We start from the raw sequence: 23,991 nt of genomic DNA, 5'->3' as shown, positions 1-23,991 counted from the left end.
ATATTTTATGCTTGGATAGCTGTATGAATTGTATCGTTAGCATAGTATATTATTTATAAATCTGAACAAAATTTTAGCGTTAGATTGTAACGGGTATCCAAAATTTCTCCCAAAAATTATATCTGTCAAATCTAGCTAACTTGATTATATAAAATAATTTTACGGATAATATAATCCAAGAGTCAAAAAATCCTTCGCCGAAACCTAAAGTTAAACGTATTTCTCGATCACAAAGCTTCATTTCCTTTTATAAATCCTTTAATAAATTGTTCAAGCATCCAAGTTCTCTGCTCCGTTGAGTTTCTCTATTATCGAAGACACTCGATGTTTAAAGAAATCGACGACGAAAAGACCTCTCGGGAAGGGAAACCAGCTATGAAAAACCTTGCGTTGGCCGTCGTGGTGTTCAGTGTTCATAGTCAATAACCTCCTCCAACTTCCCAAGGTTACCCCCTTCAAGGTTTCATAAATCGTTTATCTTCGAGTGGGCATCGGAGCTTAGCTCCGTACGCGAATAATGGAAAGTCAAAATTCAATGCCTAGACTCTTCGTACGGTACGAAAAGTGATACCGATATCACGGGAAACGGAGCTGTATCGCGCTACCTCCGTTTTATGGAATATCGTTCGGCGTGGTTTGATCCGCACGATCGAACTTCCATTGGAACGGTGCTTTCAATCGAAATACGTGAGCTATCTTAGAGTGGAATTTAAAATTTCATCGAATTCGGAATTTACATGATGCACGTAATAAAATAACAAACAGAATAAAATTCCATTTGAATTCATCTCTGAAGCTAATGCTACTAAATGAGAAAATTATTACTTAACGGATATATAACTTAATTATTATAACTTAACGGATATATAATATATTTTGACTATATCTTAACTATATAGGGTGCGGTTGAATAACACGTACGAGCGGGCATAAGCTAATTCCTTACGAGAAAATAAGAAGAAAATATAGAAGAACATTATTTAATATAACGCTGTGCTTTCGAAAAAATCGAACGTGAAAATTTATCAAGTATACTTGAACATGGCTAATGCCGGACTGAACGGGAACAAATAATCGGCAGGAGGTTGTTTTACGTGTGAAAATAAATCGAAAATGTAGAGCAAAATCTTTCCACAAGATGCTTTGTTTCTGAGAAAAATAAATATGGAAATTTATTATTAAATAGCGTAGTAGGTCAATTCTTAGCAAAACAGGTTCAAACTCCATTTTCTTGAAAATGGGGCCTTAAACGGGAATTTTATTCCACGTTTTTGACTTATTTTTGCATGTAGAATAATCCTCCGTTGATCGTTACTCATACCATGCCGATAATTAGCTAAATTCATGATATAATCGATAAATTTTGAAAATTGATTTTCTCGAGAACGGAGCCTCGTATGAAACATTTTTATTCCATATTTTCTTCTTATTTTTTCGTAAGGAATCACCTTATATCCGCTTGTACATGTTATTGTCGCCCCCTATGTTGTAATATGCACAATAATTTTAAAAACAGTTGCATAAATGAAAATTATCAAATTCCTTTGTTTCTACAAGTTTGCATACCATCTTTTTGCCGTCAATCGCCAAAGAAGGCTTTCCTATCCGTTCGAGAACAATACTAAATGTTCCCATTCTCGAGCAGAATGCTCGTTAATGCACGGTAGAATGAGTCACGTAATGATTCGACTTGAGGTCGGTCACTTAATTATTCCGAATGATTTCGCGAACACCAAAAACGTGCGTGAACTCATTCCTCCTCTCCACCGCTCTATTAAATGAAACGTTCGCTGACGAGACATTTCATTCTACGGTTTGAAATATCAAAATGCAGAGAATCCTGGTATATTCGTATCTCTCGTCAGACGTTGGACTTTTGCATTTTTATCGAACTATCAGGTCTCTTGGTTTCTTGGCTGGCTTATTTATTATTCGCGACCATGGCTTGAAAGAAAAAGGAACGAGCATAATGGCCAGCCGGGACCGTGGCATCGTATTTTACAGACACACGCGTACACATCTGAATCTGTGAAAAGTTGTAGAAGCTTGCAAGATCTCCGAGCGCTCATCGATCGTCGTGGAAAATGAGTTTCGCGATGCCACTAACGATGTCGACGATGGTTACGCTCGTAAACCTGGAGGAACATCCACGCGAGTCGCAACATCCCGCCACGATTTTATTGTTCTCCTGGTGTGTACACGTGTCATTGATCGTGTCGTTAAAAACGCGTCGAACACGGCCATCTTCCACCGTAATGTAATTTGCTGTGATTATAATCGGCAGTCTCGTTTCGAGAGAAAACGACTCGATGGGAAACTCGTACGGTAGCTAGCTATAAATTCTCGGCCCAATTAAAAGTTTCCGATTGTAATATCTCGCGTTTAAAAGAGAGACAAGCGTGTTTTACACGGACCTAACTGTAAAAGAGGAAATTCCGGTGCTGGATGTCGGAGTACTAATTTATAGTAAAACGGTGTGGTCTGCTGTCGGGGGCGTTTTCGAGAAGAATAGATTGGTTAAATTCATATTCCTTTGAAATGAAATATTCCGCTAACACTGTGTACACGACTTGACGAAATTTCATTCGTATTCCACTTTAATGCGAATTTTTGTTTTTTCTTTTGCAAAATATTTTGAACGTGTCACTTGGAAACTGATTGCGTAACATAGTATAGACTTCGACAAGTATCTAGGAATTTTTTCAAGTGTTTTGAAAACCTAGAACGGTAAAAGAATTAGGTGAACATAAACGACCTAGTTGTCCCACGAAGGATCAAGAGATTGAAAATTGATGTAATTGTAATTTAGAAAATTGATTGATTGATCTGGATTCTTCAATATTACGTTCCTTGCACAAAGAACAGTATTCCGTATTCTACAGTGAAGATATATCGCGGATGAAAATGGCATTTAGAAACTACTATTAACAATGCACAAACTTCATGCTCAGATTTCCAACAAAGTTGATAGGATATTACGTTCCATAAATTTAATTAAACCAGCACAGACCACCAGTCCATTGGTTAGTTATATTCATCTCTAAACGTTCCCTTTGCGATCAGTGATTCCATATCACGAAATTCCACACCACGAATTCAACCAAATAATTCCAGAAAATATTTAACAGGATTCCACTCAGGGAATTTCATATAACTATCCCATATTACAATACACGTAATACACGCATCTATTGGATCATAGTTACAAGTGTTACATTTATAATCAAGAATAATATGGAGTAGGTAAATGTATTCTATTTAGTTCCCAAAATGTTTAGAAATTCCAAAATGTTTTATATAACGTACACGATATATACATAAAAATTTACTATAGTGGCTGTTCAAATACTTTCGTGAGTCACTGTAGAGTATCTTCTGGTGACAGGCCACACACTCGACCGACAATTTTCAATCGGTGTCGATCGAACGAGAAGAAGGTAGATTGGCGAGCCACTTCAAAGAGTCGCGTCGAGTCTTTTTCCACAGGAAAAGAACCCCGGCCAGGATTCATTTTTCTAACGGAGCGAGGCGGTACCAGGAGCGCATTTGCATCTCTCTGTCCGCGAGCTCATTTTTCCGACTATCTCGTCGGAAATAAATCTGCCCTGAGCCATGGAACAGGCCACAGCCGGTAATAAAAAAAAAGAAGAGAGAAGAGAAAAAAGAAAAGAAGGAGAGGGAAGGAGAAGAGGGAAGAAAAAAAAAAGGCGAACGACGTTCTCCCTTTATCTGCGCCACGTAGCGCGGCTTTTTAATGACGGGCATAAGTAAAAGCGCATCCTGGCCTTAACGACTGAAACTGAGCACGGAAATTCATTAAGAAGAGAGGTCGAGATTCAATGATCCAAGAGTCCATGAATTTCGTGGATCATGGACTTCGCGCCTGTTTTCCTTGTTTCTTCCATTTCTTCGAAATCGTTCTCGTTTCATCGAATCACTCTGTCGCCATTCATTCGAATTTTAATACTTATCATGATAAGAATTATCATGATTAGTTAATCGCTTCTATTTTAAACTTGCGATCCTCCAACTTTCATGGATCGATTTTAATCATGCATAGCAATGTTAACTATCTTGTTCCTGCCTTGCAGATAAAAAATTTATTTAAGAATACAAGGCCATAATCGGACTTACAATGATCTAAGGAATGTAGGTTAAATTTATTACTTCTGCTACGTTTAGAAATTTCTTGTCGATCGTAGATATACCGACTAATTACAATCCTAAGTTTTTGAAATAAGGAAAGACAGAATTCTTGCTACGTAATTTACAGATTTATGAATGTTACTGTTTCAACAGTGTCAGGATTATGTATCGCATCGATTGTACAGAAAAATATCAACCTGGAAGATAAATTTTACTATCATAGGATACAGTTTGTAACTGGTCATGTAACATTTACCTCATTGCTCCAATACTAATCAACGTATTCCAAAGAGTAAAAGCGAAACCATTATATCAGATGTTAGATAAAATCGGCACACGTAGGTCGATCATGACTCAGAAAGCGAAACTTGGACGTTCTATTTCGATCAGGTTATTTAACGTTCTTATCTGATCTCGTATATATTTGGATTTATCTTTGGACAATTATTTAATGTAGCATTCATAACACAATTAATATTATTTAATCTCATAAATTTCCTATATCGTAGAAAGAGAGGAAAGAGAAAGAGAGTGAGAGTGAGGGAAGAAGAAAGGAAGAATAAAGGTTTGGTTTCTGCTGCAGAAATATTTCTTACAATTTTAAGTCGTGCAGAATAATTATCTTGTTTGTAATTTATAAAATTTCTTATCTTATTGTCAAACTTGTGACTGTGTGTTGTGTAAAAGATACTATTAGCATTGATAACTCGTGACTCGTAAAATTTTCTTTATAAAATTAGTTCAATTACGCAATTCAATAAAATTGCTATAATTTATTTAAGAATCTTCTCTCTTTAACATGTCACTATATAAAATACGTTATATTACATTTGCATCTGCAAAAACTCAAACTATTAATTTGTATAATTGTATAAAAAAGTTTCTAACCAAGAAATAATTCTTAAATAGCGTTTGACAAGATGAAAATTAGTTTGCACTGTATGGTGTTTCTACCCTTGAAACGTCCTCAAGACAATATCGAACTGATATTCCCCGTCTGAAAGACAAACTCGTTTCAAACGTCATCGTAATTCCCGCGGAAGCATCGGGATCGTGCATACGTGCCTGTCCCAGTATCTATCCGGGCCACGGACAGAATTTACGAGCGAGTTATACGAGCGACGTGGCTTTATATCATTACTCCCACCAATACTCGCCTCTTTTATTACCGATTCCGCCGGAAGTTTAGTCGTCCAGGTACACGCATAAGCCACAAACGTAACTACCAACTATTTTCTTCTTTTATTCGCTGTTTAAACTCGGCCGGCTTGAATACGCTTCACGGATTCTTCACGAAGAAACGAAAACCATTTCTTCCGAATGTAATAAGAAAAAGAGGAAAAAGAAGAAAGAAAAGATTTAAAGAAAAACGATAGATGCGTTTTACGGATGGAGAAGTGACGGCGATGATGATGGTTCTTTTAAAACATCAATCATCGATCAGAGAAGCGGACGAGGGTTTAGATCCTGCGTGGCTGGTTCGACCTTTTCGAAAATGGCCCAGGGGTAAAGACCACCTGGACCGAGCCGTCTACTTATATCAGGCCAGTTGTTAGGGTCGCGATTTACCCTCGAATCGTGGGGGCTATACAACGTGCACGGCACACCACGTGCTCGAACACGTGGCCGTTTATTGCCACTGATAAATCCTACTTTTGATTAGCCACCGTCTGTTCTCATTACTACATACATCATCGATTACATTTTTCTGATCCTTTGCAGGAGTTCTCATTAACGAGATTTTCATTCGTGTTCTTGTTCCATTTGATTACGCTTCTTAATGAACCGCCATGTTATGTGCTAGTCGGTATTATGGGAAGGAAAAACGAGATAAATGGAAGTTTAATGAATGGTTGGGATGATTAATCTGAATCCTAAGTTAGGTGGCATTATGCGGAGATGAGGAGATAGCTAAAAAAGTATAGCACTGTTGAACCTCGTCCAGATTAATAAACTATTTGAATTCAAAGGAGTTGAAATGAAAGATTTGATTAATGAGAACAAGCGTAGAAATTTGAGAGGATATTTCAAGTCGAATTAGAAGTTAAACTTAAATTAGAAATTCATACTGATCAAGTGGTTTCAAATAAAAATTCCTCGGACCTATCGCTATAATTGTCTGAAAGAATGTAAACCTACCTATTATAACAGTCAAACAGTCTTATAATTATATCAAAGTTACAGTCAAATCCTTGCCTTAAAAATAAAACGAACATGATAAGAAATCCACTTTAAGTTTTACACTGTGTCCATTAAAAATTTTCTATTTTCTCCAAGACGCAAAACTGGATCCTGTTACAAAAAAAAGGTCGTCAGTAAATATAGGACGATTCCACATCGATTTCAAGGGCCATCAATTAAATCACATTTGCGTGCACCATCAAGGATAGGCAATCGTTATCGCGACAAATAACGAAGGGTACCGTAAGCGACGTTTAACGAGCTACGCTCGTTTCTTCCCCTTATCAGAATCGCGATAAATGTCCGTAATAAGCTCTTATCATCAATCACTCTGACAGCCTGATAACTCACTCCCATTCACAGAGATACCCGTTCCCGCGTCTTTCTTAACCATTTAATGCTTTATGTTCTCCAACTGCGTATACATAACGAAACATCTCGATACGTTTAGCAACCATCATTCTGGTCGATAAAAGATCAACTACTAGTTGCATCTTATCACGTACTTAAGAATTCTATGCTTGAGAATTTCAGAACTTTTTTATATGACAAAAACGTCATATACTCAACTTAAGAATTTTTGTATAATGTAGTTGTACTCGAGAATGGTCGCGTGCCATGTTTTCCAGTAAACGTGACCATCGTTCGGAAGAATCTCTCTTCTTAGGCTCGTGTCTCGCCCAAAAGACGACCACGGTTCATGATTCGGCCGTGGAATTCTCGGCTTCATTCATTCGAACCGGTTATTTCTAGGAAAGAGGAGGTTGAATGAAAATCTGTCAACCCACGTGGCGAAACGCGTGGCCAATGACCGCTTCCGACCTCGACGGCTTGTCTTCCGTCCATCTCTAAACCAAACGATTCGGTGACTAAACTCGTACGAAATCCAAGTGCTTCCTTTTTGCAATATGGTCGATTGATTGAGAAGGAAGAAAATTGGTCGATATGGTAATCGGTGATGTATTATATTTACATTGGAACTATTGACGATTAGAATACGAAGTAGAGACTCGTAGACGTTGTAGAAATCAAAATAGTTAAAGTGAAAGATATATGACGAAATATATAATGCAAAACGAGGGTCAAGTTTTTAATCTTCTTACAAAAGGTCATACAAATGTCAAAAAATATATTATTGTAAAATTGATAATTTTTGTGGTTTTTTTTTTTGACTAACCTGATAGTCTCATTGTAAAAGGAATTGGTGATTGGAATGTTCTCTTTGTGACAAACGGTCTCCTCGAATTGATTTCAGCATTTATTCACGACCGATTGCAAATTCCACTCGCGTAAAACAATCACCTATATGGTATGCTGACCATTTGCACTCTAACGAGTTTTACGATATGTCCAATTTGCAGTTTCTGCAGCTCTTTTTTTAAAATCAAAAGTTTCGTTTTGAGAAGGGAAGACCTATAAATGTCTGAACATTTATTTATACAATAGTCTTCTTTTCTTATCCATTGCTCTATCGTTAAAGACAGAACTAAATTATCAATGTGTATGTGCTATAACGATGGTTGTAAAGTACAAAGGATCAAGATTGGGGTTAGGTTTAAATTTAATTTCTCTTGAACCTAATCTAAATTCATGGAAAATTCAAAAAACCCTAAGAATCAATTCCTGTCTTTTTCTGATCATAATTTCCTGATAAAATAACAGTCAATTTCCGAGTGTTTCACAAATGTGAATCACAAATTAAAACAGAGGAAGATAGATTTTCCTTAATTTTTCTCTAACCTAACCCAGAAGATTCAGCTACCAAATTCACAAAAACTTAGAAACAAAATCTTGAAGAATAATTTCCACGTCTTTCATAACCGATCACAAGTCTCTATCTTCTAAAGTTATTCATATAAAAAAAATCGCCTCTAGCCTTCCGTTACGTTGTCTTGAATTTATTACGCGATGAATAAATGATCCTTGCATCTCGAGATGACTATCTTATGCTTTGATGATTGTTCATGAGCACTGGCTGATAGGTATCGTTATTTATTTTACAGCTAACAGGATTAGTTTCTAATCTCGTTGCCCTTTTTTTCCATCGGATTCCACGTGATCGGTTCCAAAGTCACGAAGGAAGAATCGATGCCTCGAAGCTCGATGTCTCCGACGAATAGCTAGCGCATAGGACACACAACGCCTGACCTGAATTCCACCAGTACATGATAGACGAATGATTGCGTAACAGTAACACACGCGTGCTTTGTGGACTCGCTTTTTCGTGCTTCGCGTTGGTCCTTGAGAGAAAAAACGGGGAAAGAGAAGGAAGAAACGAGAGAAAAGAGTTGAACGAATCTCCACCGAACGAACGTCCACCACTTGGCGGTTGTTTGCAAGAGGTGTTCTTCTCTGATCAAACTATGTTAATATGTTCCACAAGAACAAATAAAAAAAGGAATGTTATATAAATAGATCGAAACTTTGTTAACAGTTAGAATAAAAATTACGGTTACAATGGTAGAAGACGAGAATATATTTTCGTTCAACATAATCACTAGCTATTAATACTCCATTACAATGTGTTCACTGTTCCTGGCAATAGATATACGGCTGATAGTAATAAGAGACTTATTTTATTATATGAAATTCACTTCGATTTTGCATCAGCTTAATGAGTCGACAAAGAATTCTTTGATGTGTATTATTCTGTATTATTATATCCATTGTCCGTTTTAATTTTCGCTTGATATATTTTTCCTTTCAATGATTTCATTTGAACGAACTATTAAGAAAATCCTTAGTCTCATTTTCATCATGCGTTCTAATTCAGGTTCAATATACTTTTTATTTCAATATTTTTCATACATAAAAGTGTAATGGTTCTAGATCTGATAATTTTCGAAACTAAAACGATCAGATAAAACACACTAAAGAATTGTAGTTGGAAAAAATATTGGAGCACCCTGTATAATTTTACTGTCTTCGTAACATATAGGAACATGCGTTTCACGGAGGACCAACGGGATGTTCGGAGCATCGTATACGCTGATGGATCGCTTAGGTTTGTTGTATGCTGCTTTTTTCGCGGGCTCACGATAGTGTGCGTCAGAGACGATTAAACTCGAAGATTGGCTGACGAAAACTCGTTTAAACTGTGACAGTTGGTTTTAATCGTGCTCTAAAAACAAACTGTCAATAGAATGAGGAAGATTCGGTATTTTTAATATTTTACCTTCGCAGCGTTCAATGTCTGTGGTAGTTGAAAGCGCGCGCATGAGGTTTCCTTCGATGGAAGCGATAGAAAAGAACGACAGAAAAGATGGAAAAGATAAAAGACGTTGAAACCATTCACGGCGTAATAAAATTACGAAGAATTCAGAACGGTTAACTTAAAGAATAATTATTCTTTAAGTCCTTCGACATTAAAAATACGTATTTTTAGCCTTTCGTAGCTGATAAAATTTAATAATAGCACACTCTATATAATACGATTTAATACGTAAAGTAGTACACTTTCTAAGGCTAAGCCGTGAAGTCGTTCAATTAATTAAATTAAAAAATTGAAGGGAATTAGTTTTGCTTTCGATCGATCACAATGTAGCGAAGCGTTGGTATAATATGCTCAAGAAAAAGCATCGTGCACTATGCATGCGTCCATAAAGGTTTATCGCTTGTCTGCAATCTCTCTAGGTTGCCTTGAGGGTCCAAGGACTTCAATTGAAACCATACAAAATACGTAGTACGTTCGCGAGTATACCGGTTCGCGAAGTTTGCAACGATCTTCGCGGGACTTGAGAATCGACTGGACACACGGTTCCTCCAATATAAAGAGCGGGAAACTCACTCTGCGTCTTCCTGTGGACCACGTCTGCAACTGCGTTCTTTACCATAAATTCCACTTCGAATTCTCTTCTCTTTTCCTATCACGTCGTCGCTCTGATTCTCTTCACGCACAATAAAGAGACAACACAGTGAGCCAACACTGAATCACTCGAAGAAAAGGATTGTTTTTTTTTTTGTACACGAAAAGAAGAAAAAAGAAGCAACACGCGTCGCGACACCGGAATTTCAATCTCGAAGAATCACTGCGCGAGTCTCTAGCGGAGGCGTATTTATCGCGTGTAATCGCGCGGCTCGGCTTCCCGGCGAATGCTTCTCGCTCGTGCAACAACCGTGAACACACCGTGCAACATGCACGACACACAGAGAAAGAGCCGATAGGGAAGGAGACAGCAGCAGAGTGGGAGAGAGGAAAAGAAAGATAGAGAGAGTCTCGTGTGCGATCCTCCGAACGGAGCTCTCACCGTGCACTGACTGCTCCGCTCCGCTTGCTCACTACCGTCAATAAGATCGATCGAGTCCACTACTCGCGAGAGATCACACTAGACGCGCAGCGATCCGCCGAAAAACTCCCGTGGGACGCTTCTCCGCCCTCTGCAGCCCTCCTCGCCTATTCTCCCTCCCTGCTGTCCCTCGTTCCTTCTCACTCGCGCCTCCCTTCCCCCTCTGATGCTCTCCCCTCCTCTTCTCTTCACCGCGGTCTCTGGCTTCTTCTCCCTCGCCTCCCTCGCACCCCCCACTCAACCCCCACCAACAGTGCACTGCTCTGTGTGCTTCGTAAGTACGTGTATGCGCAGTCTGTGTAGACGTTTATACATATAAAGTAGTATACTCTCCCTGTTCCCCCCTTTATTCCCCCTTTGGCCGGTTGTCTCTTTCTTGTTCTCGTGTCGCTTTCCTTCTCCTTTTACGGTGTTCTTTTTCTCTCCTTCAACGGGAGAGGTTATCCTTTTCGCTCTTATCGCGGACGCGCTATCACGAATTCCGGCGGCCGGCGACACCGGCTACGTGAACTCGACACTGGTCCCGCGGTGTCATAACATTGGTAACAGCCTGTCGCTGGCTATTAAAAGCACGTACAACGTTGGGTGGCAGTTATCACGAGCGTGATACGCGGCCCGTTTGCACACGCCACACCCCGGAACCACGAGGATGAAGGAAGGTAACAAGCAAGCAAGAGAGCGTCACGGTGACAGCCTGATCTCCCCGTAGTTTTCGAGGGTGCGACGCGATCCTGTCTCTTGGGAACTCGTTTAGCTTCTACTGCTTTTAAAACTGCCGCTCTTTTTCGCCATACGTTGCTTCTTCTGTTTCTCACTTGATCCATCGATCGATCTACAGAGCTATTTTAGTTTTTGGAGATCCTTTCGTTTTACCTATTCCTCGTATTCGTTTCGCTTTCGATATCATTTCCCTGTTGTGATATTTTTTCTGGAAAAAATAAACGGTAAACAAGAGATAGAGATCGATGTATTGAAGTAACGTGTATTGGCTCATACTGTCGTTCGAAGTCAAGCTAGTAGCGCGTCAAGTGCGCGCCTCCGCGCCGTTTCAGTGTTCCAACTCGTCACTCGTCGCTCGGAACCGTTCGTGCCTTTCCGTGTCGCTCCGCTTTCGCGCTTCCTCCCTCTTTCTCTCTTCGTATTTCCATTCCTCTTTTCTTCCCTCCTAAGCCCCCCCAACATCGCCCCCTTCATCACTGTTTTCCTTCGTTTTCGTCTCGTTTTGTCTTCGTTTCGTTTCTCCTCCTGTATTCCCTTCTCCCTAACCCGAGTTGATTCTCCTACGCGTTTCTATACGTTTCTCTCTCTTCCTCCCACTTTTCTCTGCCCCCCGCCTCTTTCGTTGCTTCTGTCTCCCCTACTTGGTCCCCATACGGAGTCCTACCAATCGTACACCAACGTGGAGAACTCTAGCGATGGAAACGATACCCTCGCAAACTGTATCGATACGCTACCGTGGAAGCCCCTCGCTTTTCCATTAAAGTACAGGAAGTACTATGCAGTACTTCTCTCCATGATATCCTATTCTCGTTTTTATATATAGATCTCACACTTTTTTCTGTTGAAACATTGGAATAATTACCCCATACTGCGTGGCCTGTAGGAAAATCATTGTAATAGTCCTTATCGCTTTGAAGAGTGGCTAATTAAATCAAGGTTTAATAATATATATACAGTATCAGAATAGCGTACTATATGCTTGAGGAAAGCATTCGAGAAATTTGAAAGAGCTGGGGGACTCAGAAAAATGATGTCGAATACCGAGGAATAGATAAGAAAAAGAACCTTCCCCCCCTTAGGCATGTCACCTATCTTAAAACTCGGTAAAACTGAAAGATAACATGGAAATCGTAGGTCGACTTCAAGTGTTATTACATTACTCGACAGGCTTGTAATATTAATATTTAAAATATACAGCGTACAAATCATCTTAATTAATATCTAACTATACAGTGTATGAGATTATTAAAGATCGAGTATCTAGTTAATGCACCAAACATTTTTATATTTTTTTCACTCAAGTTGTAACTACTTACAAGTTCCTTAATCTAATTTCAACTTCTTTTCATAAAGAAAAATATGTTTAACTGCCAATGGAATTAATTCCATCGCTAGCTATCGCTACTGTTCCACCCCCGCCTCCCACTTTTTGTTTCTTCCGATACATATCCGTGGTAGAGTCAGGTAGCCCCCTTGAACCTCCAACCCCTTTCGTTCCCCCACCTGTGCAGTCACCACCACTTAGGATTCTCTCTGCCTTCGTCATTGCTACGGGTTTTCCATCTCTGTCGTTGGCATCGTCGTTGCAGACGCCACGACGACCACCAGCAGGTAGCCATAGCAATCCTCGCGACAAAAGCCACCACTTTCGATTCGAATTCTTTTCGATGGTTACGGTCGATTGCTCGTATCACTACGAAAGCATACAATTTTTTGATCCCAGCCTTTAGACACCTTTTGTCTCGTCCGAGCTTTTCAACTTTACTTTTTCCAGATTTTTTAAATTTCGCTTTTTATTTCATCTTCTGTACTTTGGGTTCGTCTATTTTTCTTTTCCCCATCAGTTCTAGAACGGATATATTTTTTACTCCGTTCGTAATTAGTGAATCTGTTAACTCTGTTAACAACTAGAAACTCCTATTTCCTTTAAAAGCACGCTAGGCTATTTTATGTTAAAAAAGCTTTTTTACGCCTGTTAAATCTTAAAATTAACAAAGATGAACCAATATCGGTTTCAATTCTCACGCGATACATATAATTTGTAATATGTAAAAAGTATTTATAAATAAAGAAAGAGATTAGTAAACTAATGCCGAGTTAACTTGCCTTGTCTGATTAACAGAGACATTTTACATAACAAATTCTTTACTTATAGAATTCAAAAGATTAGAAACGATTTCTATAGATTTCTTCTAATTAAAATTCAATATTCTCGACACTGCATACACGTATGGCTACACGTTGAAAAAAGAAGAGGAATAAAAGTTGGACCAAAGCTCGTGTATACCGCGACCGGTTAACCGGTGAATCAGGCCGCTGTCCGCCGTGGCGCGGCGTGAGCAAATAAAAAGCGACCAGGGCGAGAGACCTCTCCCTTTCACGACATCGATATTTTAATTGTTCCAGCTCGTCAAGGCGACTCGCTTGCATCAGCGATCGTGTGCCATAACACTCAATTAGCTGTGTAACTTTCCTGCGTTCCCCTTCCACGCCTCATCGATTCGCGTTGCGATTTCCCGACGCTCTATTGGTCTCTTCAACAACGTTTCCTTGCATATTTTCTCAAAACGAGAAAAAAGATTTAAACAACATCACGTTAACTTACAAGCTGTTCTATAATTGTTGATAGAATTAATCGATTTTCTCTGAAACTTTCCAAACTTCGAATGAACAAACGTTGCTTTGAACTATTGATTATCTTTTTGCACGAGGAATTATCTTTTTCCTGATTATATAATAATTTACGTTATCAGGCTAGTAAGTTCGAAATGAGGTAGAAGGTTAAAGCTACGATGGAGTAGAACGAGGCAACCAATCGCAGTTCGAATTCGAATTCGAAAAGCGTGGCTCACGATAGATACGGATATTTGAAACGCTGGCTGGAGGGTTCGTTTATTAACGTCGCTGCAACTTGTTGCTGGCCGCGTTGCCGCCTCTGAATAACGCCCTTCTGACCTCTCCGGAAGCTTCCCTGTCCACGGCGCGCTCCTTTCAAGGAAACCGAGACGCCCTTCTGTGGCTCCGTGCTTCCGCATTTGCCAAATCGCTTCTGCCACTCGACGTAATCGCGGTCTGGCTTTCGAAACTCATCCTTCGACTGTCGGTGTCCTCGACACTGCGTTTCGTGCTTAAGTATACTTCTCGACTAAATTTTAACACGTTCCTTAACAGCCTACCTTCTTACGAATTCTAGTTCAATTTTAGAATAGTAAAGCTGTTTTTTCCCTTTTCTTCTTACTTATCTATTAGTCTTTCAGTCTTATTTAGAACCTACTTCTTTTTATCATACTTAGATTATATAACAGTCATCCCATACGAATATGGCAACACCTGTGAAACTTGCTAAATTCTAACGAAAAATTTTATTGTTTAAACGTTTTATTTGAGAAATAATAATAGATTCTCCATATCTGTAATTTACATATTTCACTACTTACACAGTACAAATTTTTATTAATATTCATTAATATTACATATAATATAACAATCAGAACCTTCAATATCCGTGTTAAATTTCTATCGTTTTCTTCGTCCCATGTAAGATTAATTTCTGTAAATGATCGTGGAACACCCATGAGACGCGTTAACATCTCAATGATATGGAGAGGATGGCTACTTGACGATGCAGAGGGATGCATGAAGCAACAGCGATAACGGGGCTGCGGATGAGGGGATGAAATGAAAATACTGGTGTTTTTGATTGTGCATTCGGGGGTGAATGTTGCTTGTTGCTCTTGGGACTCTGCCAATGTGGAGTGTTCGACGAGATTGTGGAAACATCGGGCGAAAGGTGTTCTCGAATTGTTATCTTTTTCAAATGTGTGGTTTTAGCAGATATTGAAAAAGAGATTAATTTTATTGCTAGTTATCGATCTTTGCAATACGATCTTTTTTGAACTGATGACGGAATTTGGCGATGTTCCTCGGTTACATCAGCTGTAGTATAAAACGTGAAATAAACGGTTGAACTATGAGATCAGAAGTATGAATCAGTGCGTTGCAAGGTACTAAGTCGCGATTACAGTCATGTTTCAAATATTCTGCACTGTTTCGAAAGTTTTCAGTCATCAAGAATTTACCGATTGTTTAAGATCATCCTGGAATGACCTCACACCACAGACATTAATCGCTTTTAATAATAAAAAGATCGTGATCTCTGTGATTTCTGAAATAAGGTCGCCGAAAGGTGTTCTAGAGGTATTTTATTTTCAATTATTTTACGTTTGATATTGCATATAAACAATAATATTGCAAAAATTTGATAGTACAAAAATGAGATATATATAGAACCTGGTAAAAAGCGCTTCATTGGAAAATAAAGATCCACTATACAGTATTTATGTATAAGTAAGTACATTCCATCAAAGTTTTAAATCGTCAATAAAGAAAAGGTGGATTTCTTACAATTGACATGACAGTGCCTATATATATATACTATCACCGTTCCAATAAACTCCACATTATCCATTTGAAACATTATCGTTACTTTGTTCCTTTCACTTTTGCTGTTCTGCTAACTCTCTAATTTAATATACAAAAATCTTTGGAATACGACATTTGAAATTTTCTTTTTCTGGTATTCTCCATCCTATCATATTATTTACACATGTGACCCCGGCAAAACGAGAGTTTTACAAGTGCAACCGTTCCCTCTTGTCAGCGATCCAACCAAAGTGGAACGTCCATAGCACGTTTGGTATGATTCATCGTGATCGTATAACTTGAAATTACATGATCTTTCTCGATTGTGATCGGTTATCGGCGACACACGTGCGTTCCTTCACGTTTCACGCGGCAACCAAGCCACGAAACGACTTCGATACCCCGAAACTTGCTCGAGAAACCTATCTAATCGAGCCGCGTTTACGAAGGGCAATCGATTTTTCGTTTAATTTTCGTCGTCGAGTCGCGTGGGCCCCAAGCGATCGATTAATCGTGAGCCATTACGAGTAACGATTCGATGGACAGCCCCAGGAAGATTGAGCGTTAATTATCAACCTCCTCTCGGACGAACATTCAATTATCCTCTCGAGATCGTTGGAATACTTTTTCTTGTATTTTTTAGCCAGAGTTTGTTTGTATAGCGCAATCTACTGTGGTTGGATAATTTGCAGTCTATTTTATGGCGCGATTGGTTTTTTTTCTTTTTTGGTTGGTTAAAGAGATTGCGATAGTATTTGTTTCGATCCACGAATTTTTGTGTTTCAATCTGACTTTAGTTTCAATAAACGAAAAAGTCATTAACGTTTTGAAAAGTTTGTGTATAAAATGTGAATAGAAAATTACACAGATTAACAGGGATCCTCGTATTTTGTCTTTGAATCTAGGAAATTTGTTGAGAAACACAAGTGGATTGAAAATGACTCGAAGGATGCAGTAGAATTAATGCTTATATAGGCAGTCAAAATGTTGTGGTCTAATTTTAATTCAACGAATTAACTAATTTTATCGTGTGACGTGTTATCTTTAAATAGATATTTTTAATATCTACAACTTTTATTCTAAATTTTTTATAATCAGATTATTGGTTTTGTTATCATATGAAAAAAACTATCATCGACAACTTTGGAAATTGTTTACAAATTCCGTGCAAGAAATTTCGAATGGCAAATATATAGGATGTGTTCCTGAACATGGTTTCTATAAGTTCGTGCAAAAAGATTTCAAATACCATTTAATGTCGGATTTGATCTTTTTTCAGGCTAATTTGACCGGAGTGATATGTTTTGACTTAAATCTCTAAATTACTTCAACTTAAGAGAGGATATTAAGATATAATACACAGTTTCTTTTCAGTGTACATCATTCGGTGTTCCTTTCTTGCCATTATGCATTTCGTGTGATGCTACTTCGTTTTCGAGAAAACGTTGCAAGAAAATAAAACGTAACTACCCGCGAATAATTTACGAAGAGAAAGTTATCGGTGAACTTCGAAGAGGATCCATTCGCTGTTATTCGGTTAATAAGAAAAATCCGATTTCGCGATAAAATAAACATTTGTATCCATAAAAAGAGAATAAAAACGTGACGAATGGCCCGTAAAACAGTGATACTCGATCAGGTAATATTTTTTTTTAAAGTTACCTGTCTCACGGGACAAACGAGATTTATGTAATAATCTAAGCGCAACACACAGATATACATATATATATATAGCATCTTTTTTTCCCGTTGCTATCAAACGATAAATATTTATTCGTAGCACGGTTTAACTTCTGATAACCGAGAGAGGAATCGTCGTAATGTCGCATCGATCATCGTCGTTCCCGGAATCTTCTTCAGGTGGAAACCTCGAGAAACTCGACTAATGGCCGAGATTCGCTACAGACGGTCGCTATTAAATTTACCGTCACAGTTTCGGGTTAATTTATCTCCTGAGGTGCGTTTGTTGCGAGTGAAACTTTGACTTGCAGGGTGAGATGATTTCCAGATGTCAAGGTCACCCGGCCTTTCACCAACAACATCATGAATTCTTGAATATTTGACATTTTTTTTCTTTTTTTAATGTCTATCTTTTATCTACTCGTTAGAATTTTTCATTTTAAGTTAAAGATAAAAATAAAATCTCTTTGCCGAGTTGTCGTTGATTTTCATTAAATGCAAGGAATTTTTCATCGCGTTTGAATAATAACTCTTATCGACTCGTTTAGTGGAAAATACGTGGGTAGTACTATCTTATCTACGAGTCTAGATTAGACAAGAGAAAGGCCCACTCAAGACCCAGAACGGAAATCGTGGCCCAATTATTTCTTCTATGTTCCTTGCTTAATTAACAATAATAATAACAGTCAAGCCCCAAGATACAATTACAGTCTTGTGAAATCTACCATTAAACTTTGATCCAATTACCATACAATATATCTGCATACAATTCCATTAAAAATGAAATCAACGCAATAAAAGCTACAGAGAAAAGTATCTTCCAGCTACATGTAGCAGTATTGTAGAATCTAAAAGACACTCGATCTTCGTGTCGTTCAATTTTTTGTATTTTTCTCGTACTTTGGTTATTCTGTACGTATAATTACTGTTATATAAAAATGACGCAACAGAACGCGAGTAAACGACTCTTAAGAAACGACTCTAAAATAGAATTGCTTGATATAAATACACTATCGTTTACGACTGGACAGCGCATTTTTATACGTTTCTTGGAAATTGAAAAGTGCAAAATTGCGCAACCTGCTCGGAACGAACATAGCATTTATGACATATAGTGCATTAATTAAATTAGTGCATTAATTATTAAATGATAATGATACTCGATAGGTGAAACAGTCTTCTATAAATATTACTTTCATTACTTCATATTGGTTTTTAAACATTTACACGCATCATAATTATTCTACGTATTACACGTAACTATAGAAATTATAAAGTAGCAAAGGTCATTGTATTTCGATTTATTAATTTGATGATCAACTAATGCTAGTGGTAATCTGATAATCAAAATGCATCTTGCCAAAAAAATAAGCAAGTATCCTGTATACTTGACACCCATAGTGTACACATTAACCGAGGCTGACGTGCAAAATCTTCGACAATGATCGAAGACACGTAAACGCCAGCTCGTCAAATATTAATTAAAATCTCGTTAATCGTAAATACGTTGTTTGGTATCGAGACAGAAGAATCGCGACTGGATAACTGGATCGAAAATGATAAAGAGGAAACGGTAAAAGAGAAGAAGAGAGAATGATGGCGGTTATCTGGCGTAGAAATTCGAAGGAGGGCAGAAAGTTCGCACAGACCGGTCATAAATAATGTCACCGTTCGTTCTGACTCGATTATTTCGCACGGCGCGGAACTTAATTATCCTAATCACGAAAATTATAGGCAAGAGTTCGCCACGGGTTCCATTACGCCGTGGCCAGCCTCGCAATACTTAATGGCCCCTTCTCGCCAGAAGAAACGCTCGTAAATAACATCGCGTTTTGGATAATGTAGAGTGCCTAATGGAAACACCGGGGCTCGCTTGATTATTTGAACGTTTATACGAACGCGGTCTTCGTAATATTCCTTCGTTTGGGAAATTACACTTCTTGTCGTTCTGATGAGGTAGTAAATATGGTGAAAAGGTAATCGGTACTCGGTCTATAACGGGGGATTAAGACGAATAAAGAGTAATTTTGCTTTTTAAATTCTTGAAACTGTACGAGTAATCGTGAAGTGATAGTGAACTTTATCCGTGTCAACGGTTGCTTAATTTGTTGTTAGGTTCAACAATTATCGATGAGTTATTTAGGACACTCTACGCCGAGACATACGAAGTACAATATAGCGTTTACAACAAGTATTTACATGTCGTTTATTACAGGATTAACATACTAATTAATATTAGATTTCAGTCTATCGAATTTCGTATTATTTAATAATACTGGCTACGAAGATTTGATACTATGAAAATGAAATATAAGTCTTGATAAAAAAAAAAAAAAAAATGTTTCGCTGGAAAATAAGAATTTTTTTAATAGTAAGGATTTAACCCGAAGCCAATAATTATTTTAGGGTCTTTCGGCTAAAACCAAATTTAAAAAAGTTTAATCTGGTTAAATCGATGTTTGTTAAACCAATAGGAAATTAATATTTACGTTTAGAGGTCCTTTGGCCGATTTGTCAGAATATGATATTCACTTAAACGGTGAATATATTAACTTCGTGTTTGGTAATTAAAATGCGCATAGTGCGATGGTAAGCGTTTCGGTAGGACCGTGCATGAAGCGCATAAATCTTTCGATCTTTATGTATGGGACGATTGCAAAATCCTCTCATCAGACATACTTATGCACTGAATCACGATTTCATTCTATACTATTCTTCCGACTCGCACTAATGATCCAGTTCACGGCGGGCATGCTGCCAACTGGTTCGTTCTTATTCATCAATCCCTCGAAATTCCTGCCTTTTTTTCCTCTACTCAGCGTTCAATTATTAATTCCTCCTTCTTAATCATCCATTCAGCCTCTTTCCATCATAATAACTTTAATTTCTTTCTTTAATCAATCAATCGTGGACAATAAAATGATTCGTAAAATTCATATGAACGTACTTCTTCCTTTCGATACTAATCATTTTTTTTTTTTAAAGAAGTTAAGTAATAACGAAGGTAGATTGCACATCGATTCCACAGCATTCGTGATACTTGTAAATGCTAACTAGCATTTTCGTTCACGCGGGCATCTACCACAGGAAGAATTGTCAGCTTCGCGAACGTCCTACCCCCTCGAGCTTTGCCATTCCTTTGAAGTTCTTCGTTCACCCCGATCGCTTCCTCTTTCCTTTTTCCTCTTTTTCACACTTTCCGTTTGTGTAGGTACGTCAACAACGCGGTAGGAAACTGGCCGTGGCAATGATCTGCCAGCGGCTTTTCACCATTTTCGTCTCTTTGCTTACTCCGAAATTAACTGTTTTATTATGTATCTTTTATGTATGTATTTTTAAACTGTATCGAATATTCCTACCTGTTCAATATTGTTCATTACAAAACCTTAACGAAGAAACGGTAGAGGGAGGAGGAGACGAAAGATGAGATAAAAGGCAGATGGAACGATAGTAAGAAAAATTTAAATTGAAAAGCGAAAATCTATGATGCTACAAATATTATTTTCGAAATTTAGCTTAGAATGTACTGCTATTTATTATACAATTTTATTACGGAATATCTATTCCTACTGTATCTGTATTATATTTATTCGTCTTATAGAATATTTATTTATTATACGTTTATATTTCATTAAATTGGAACTACTCTACTAGCAATATGAAATGAAGAAATTTGTAAAACGTAAAATTGGAATTACAATCGGTTTCCTCCTCGTGTTTTTATTTCATTTTTCCGAACGAATACTGAATTTCCGTTTCACGTTACCCAATTTCGCGACGAACGTACAGGTGAAAAAGGAAGGCGGAGAATGGAAACGAAGAAACGAGATGAACGAGAAGCAGGAAGAGAGAAAAGAGACGGAGAGGGTGGAGAGAAGAATTAGCATTTTATTCGTGCCGCGACCGATCGATATTCGTGGGCAGGTTCGTCTTCGTTTTCTGCCGGTTGGAACCTTTGGAGCCGACACATTGTTCGCGAATTCAAGATGGCGTGCACCGACACCTCTGCCGCCGCCGCCACTGCCGCCAACAACGCACCCCTCTTCGTAACCCCCTCCGTTTCGTCGAAGCTAAATTGCATTAGGTCGACGAAAGGAGAGGGAGGAGAGAACCAGGGCCGACGAGGGTAGGTATGAGGTAGAACGAGGAAGGAGGGTGTGTGTGAGCCAGGGGTGTAAAGAGGGAAAAGAGAGGAACCACGAGGGGATGGGTTGATGGCAGAAGACCGCTAATTATTTCACCTAGGATACCCGCTAGGATGATCTTTCTACCTGCCAGCTGAAATCCGTGGATTGCGAATTACCATTGATTTTGGATTAAATCGTTTGGAAACCGGGGGAATGTCTGGCTCGATCGGGGCACGATTGCGATTTCATATCGGATTGTTGGCGCGTAGGGCTTGAAAATCGATTCGTGCGATCGTTCGTTGCATGTTTTTAGCGAATTACTTTCAAAATACTACATATCAGGTTCGATAGATTTGTTCTCGGAGTGAATTCTTCATTTTTAATTTCGTTTTATGTTGCTCTTTGTGTCTTGGTTTATATCGCTTTGCTGTTCGATGTTGTTTCTTCGCGATCGTAGAGAAGATCTCGGAGATTCTTGCGATTTTTATAATTACACAGTGCTCAAAATAATTAGAAACGTGACATTTTGATTTACGTAACGGTTGTGAAGTTAATTTCTGTTCTATATGTATAATTGGTATTTAGAGTATTTGCATATGGAATATAATTTCTTCGCCGACATTAAGCTGTGCGAGATTATTATTTTTAAAAGTGTAAAGTTCTTATGAAAGCGATGCAAGTTGCATAATCTACACGTATCGTGTCGATAATGAATTCCCCGTAGGTGGAGTTCTTCCTGTGTAAAGGTCACTTCCTTCTACAAACAAAAAGACGCGACCTATTCTTTATAAGCCACAGAGGTACTTCAAACGAGTACAAAGACGGTAAGATCATCAAAGAACATTAATAATAGAGGAAAGGAAAGTACTTCCTCTGGATCTTCCGTTCCCACTTTCCTCTTATAAACGTCCACCTTTTTCATTAACAATGAACATTTATTCATTTTAAAAAGAATAATTAATCTAAGTTAAGAAACTTCTCTACTTTGTAATTCTTCTTTCGCATTCAATTTTTTTTTTTTAATTTAACTACATTATCATCTTTCCAATTTCTTATATTTACGACATTTCTTACTTAATTTTGATTCTATCTCCTGTGGTTTCTACTTTGTAAAATTTATCTAGATTATTCCTTGTCGTAAGAATAGAATATTATCCTTTTTACCATACCCAGATTTATTAATTCCACGTCGAACAAAACGAATTAACAATTAACATACAGAATTCCAATCGATTGTACGTTTCAATGTTTCCGTAATAAATGAAACCGATTCCGTGAATTTAGTTTGCAAGCGTTTCGTTCGTTTCGATATCTTATACATGACCTCGATGAATGTTTCAGCAAACGTTATAGTATTCTATGAGTCATTAAAAGTTCCTTCGATAAGATCATCGCTCGTATCGAAATACCCTCCTCTTCGCTTGTAGTTTCCACGGATCTTTGCTTGGCCGTGATAACGAAATTCTCGTTGGAACCTCCTTATTGATCAAACGCAAAACCCTGTCTGTTATTCAGCAACAACATCGAACCGGTCAAGTTTGATTGCTTTTCGCTACAAAATCTATTCCCCCAAACTCGATTCCATTATCATCGAAATATTCTATCTATAACGAATTTAATTTTCCCCTATCCTTAGAAATAAAAAAAAGATATTGTATATTGTACATTCAGTCGATATCGGAGTTTTATTAACGATAAATAGATTACCTCTCAGAGAGAGCAAGAGAGAGAGAGAGAGAGAGAGAGAGTTTATTTTATATATCGTAAACTGCATCATTTCGAGGTTAATAATCATTTTCCTTATCAATTTAATTTTAATGACGTCGTTAACTCTTTCCACCTACTTTACTACGTACTGATTATTGGACTTTAATTGCACGCATTGTAAACTGCACCGTATAAACCGTATGGTTACTATTAATTGGCAATTCAGTATTGTTCATCTGCGTGAAAAGAAATGACAAGAAAAAAAGAAACAAACCCTAAATACACCGTAGATAATTACAATTAGAACGATATACGATGAAAATACAAATAAAAGAATCACGCTTCCATCTCAACAAAAAAAGAGCATCAATCACAGCGAAAGTACTTGCATACTCGTAGCGTAGCTTAATTGCAAAAGTAAAGAATCTAAAAACTATCGTTTTTGTAGTTGTAAAGTTACTCGTATCTAAATCCTCAATTTGCTCCACCTAAATTACTACGATGCACTTGAAGCAAATCAGTCAGCGCGATAATCGACGCGAGTCTCTAAGTATCCACTTGCCAGCGTCGTTACAGCCGTGTAATTTAACATATGGTCGTTCATATAACAACCCTGCAAACAGAGAAAGCTTTAGATTACACTTAACTCGTTGCAATGAAACATCCTAATTTGCCGTGCAACGAAATCGCATTTGCAGTGGAATCGCGTACACGTCGTCCCG

General features: G+C 38.0%; 1 protein-coding gene across 7 annotated transcripts in view; it reads right to left on the bottom strand.

Annotated features, from left to right (window-relative positions):
* The window catches only part of Tet (tet methylcytosine dioxygenase-like), a 144,160-nt gene that overhangs the window by 40,168 nt on the left and 80,001 nt on the right, over positions 1 to 23,991 (bottom strand). The window contains exon 1 of one of the 7 annotated variants that reach the window (XM_069124074.1): positions 10,115 to 10,659. The exons of the other annotated variants lie outside the window; for them this stretch is intronic. The gene's annotated coding sequence lies outside the window, so the exon portion shown is untranslated. Of the gene's footprint in view, positions 1 to 10,114; positions 10,660 to 23,991 lie in introns of those variants that run through there. 7 annotated transcript variants of the gene reach the window in all.

This window comes from Bombus flavifrons, chromosome 11 (assembly GCF_040668555.2).
Source record: "Bombus flavifrons isolate JBK064 chromosome 11, iyBomFlav1_principal, whole genome shotgun sequence".
NCBI classification, from domain to species: domain Eukaryota; kingdom Metazoa; phylum Arthropoda; class Insecta; order Hymenoptera; family Apidae; genus Bombus; species Bombus flavifrons.
The sequence above is the reverse complement of the archived record's forward strand: the minus strand, read 5'-3'. Positions and strand labels throughout refer to the sequence as shown.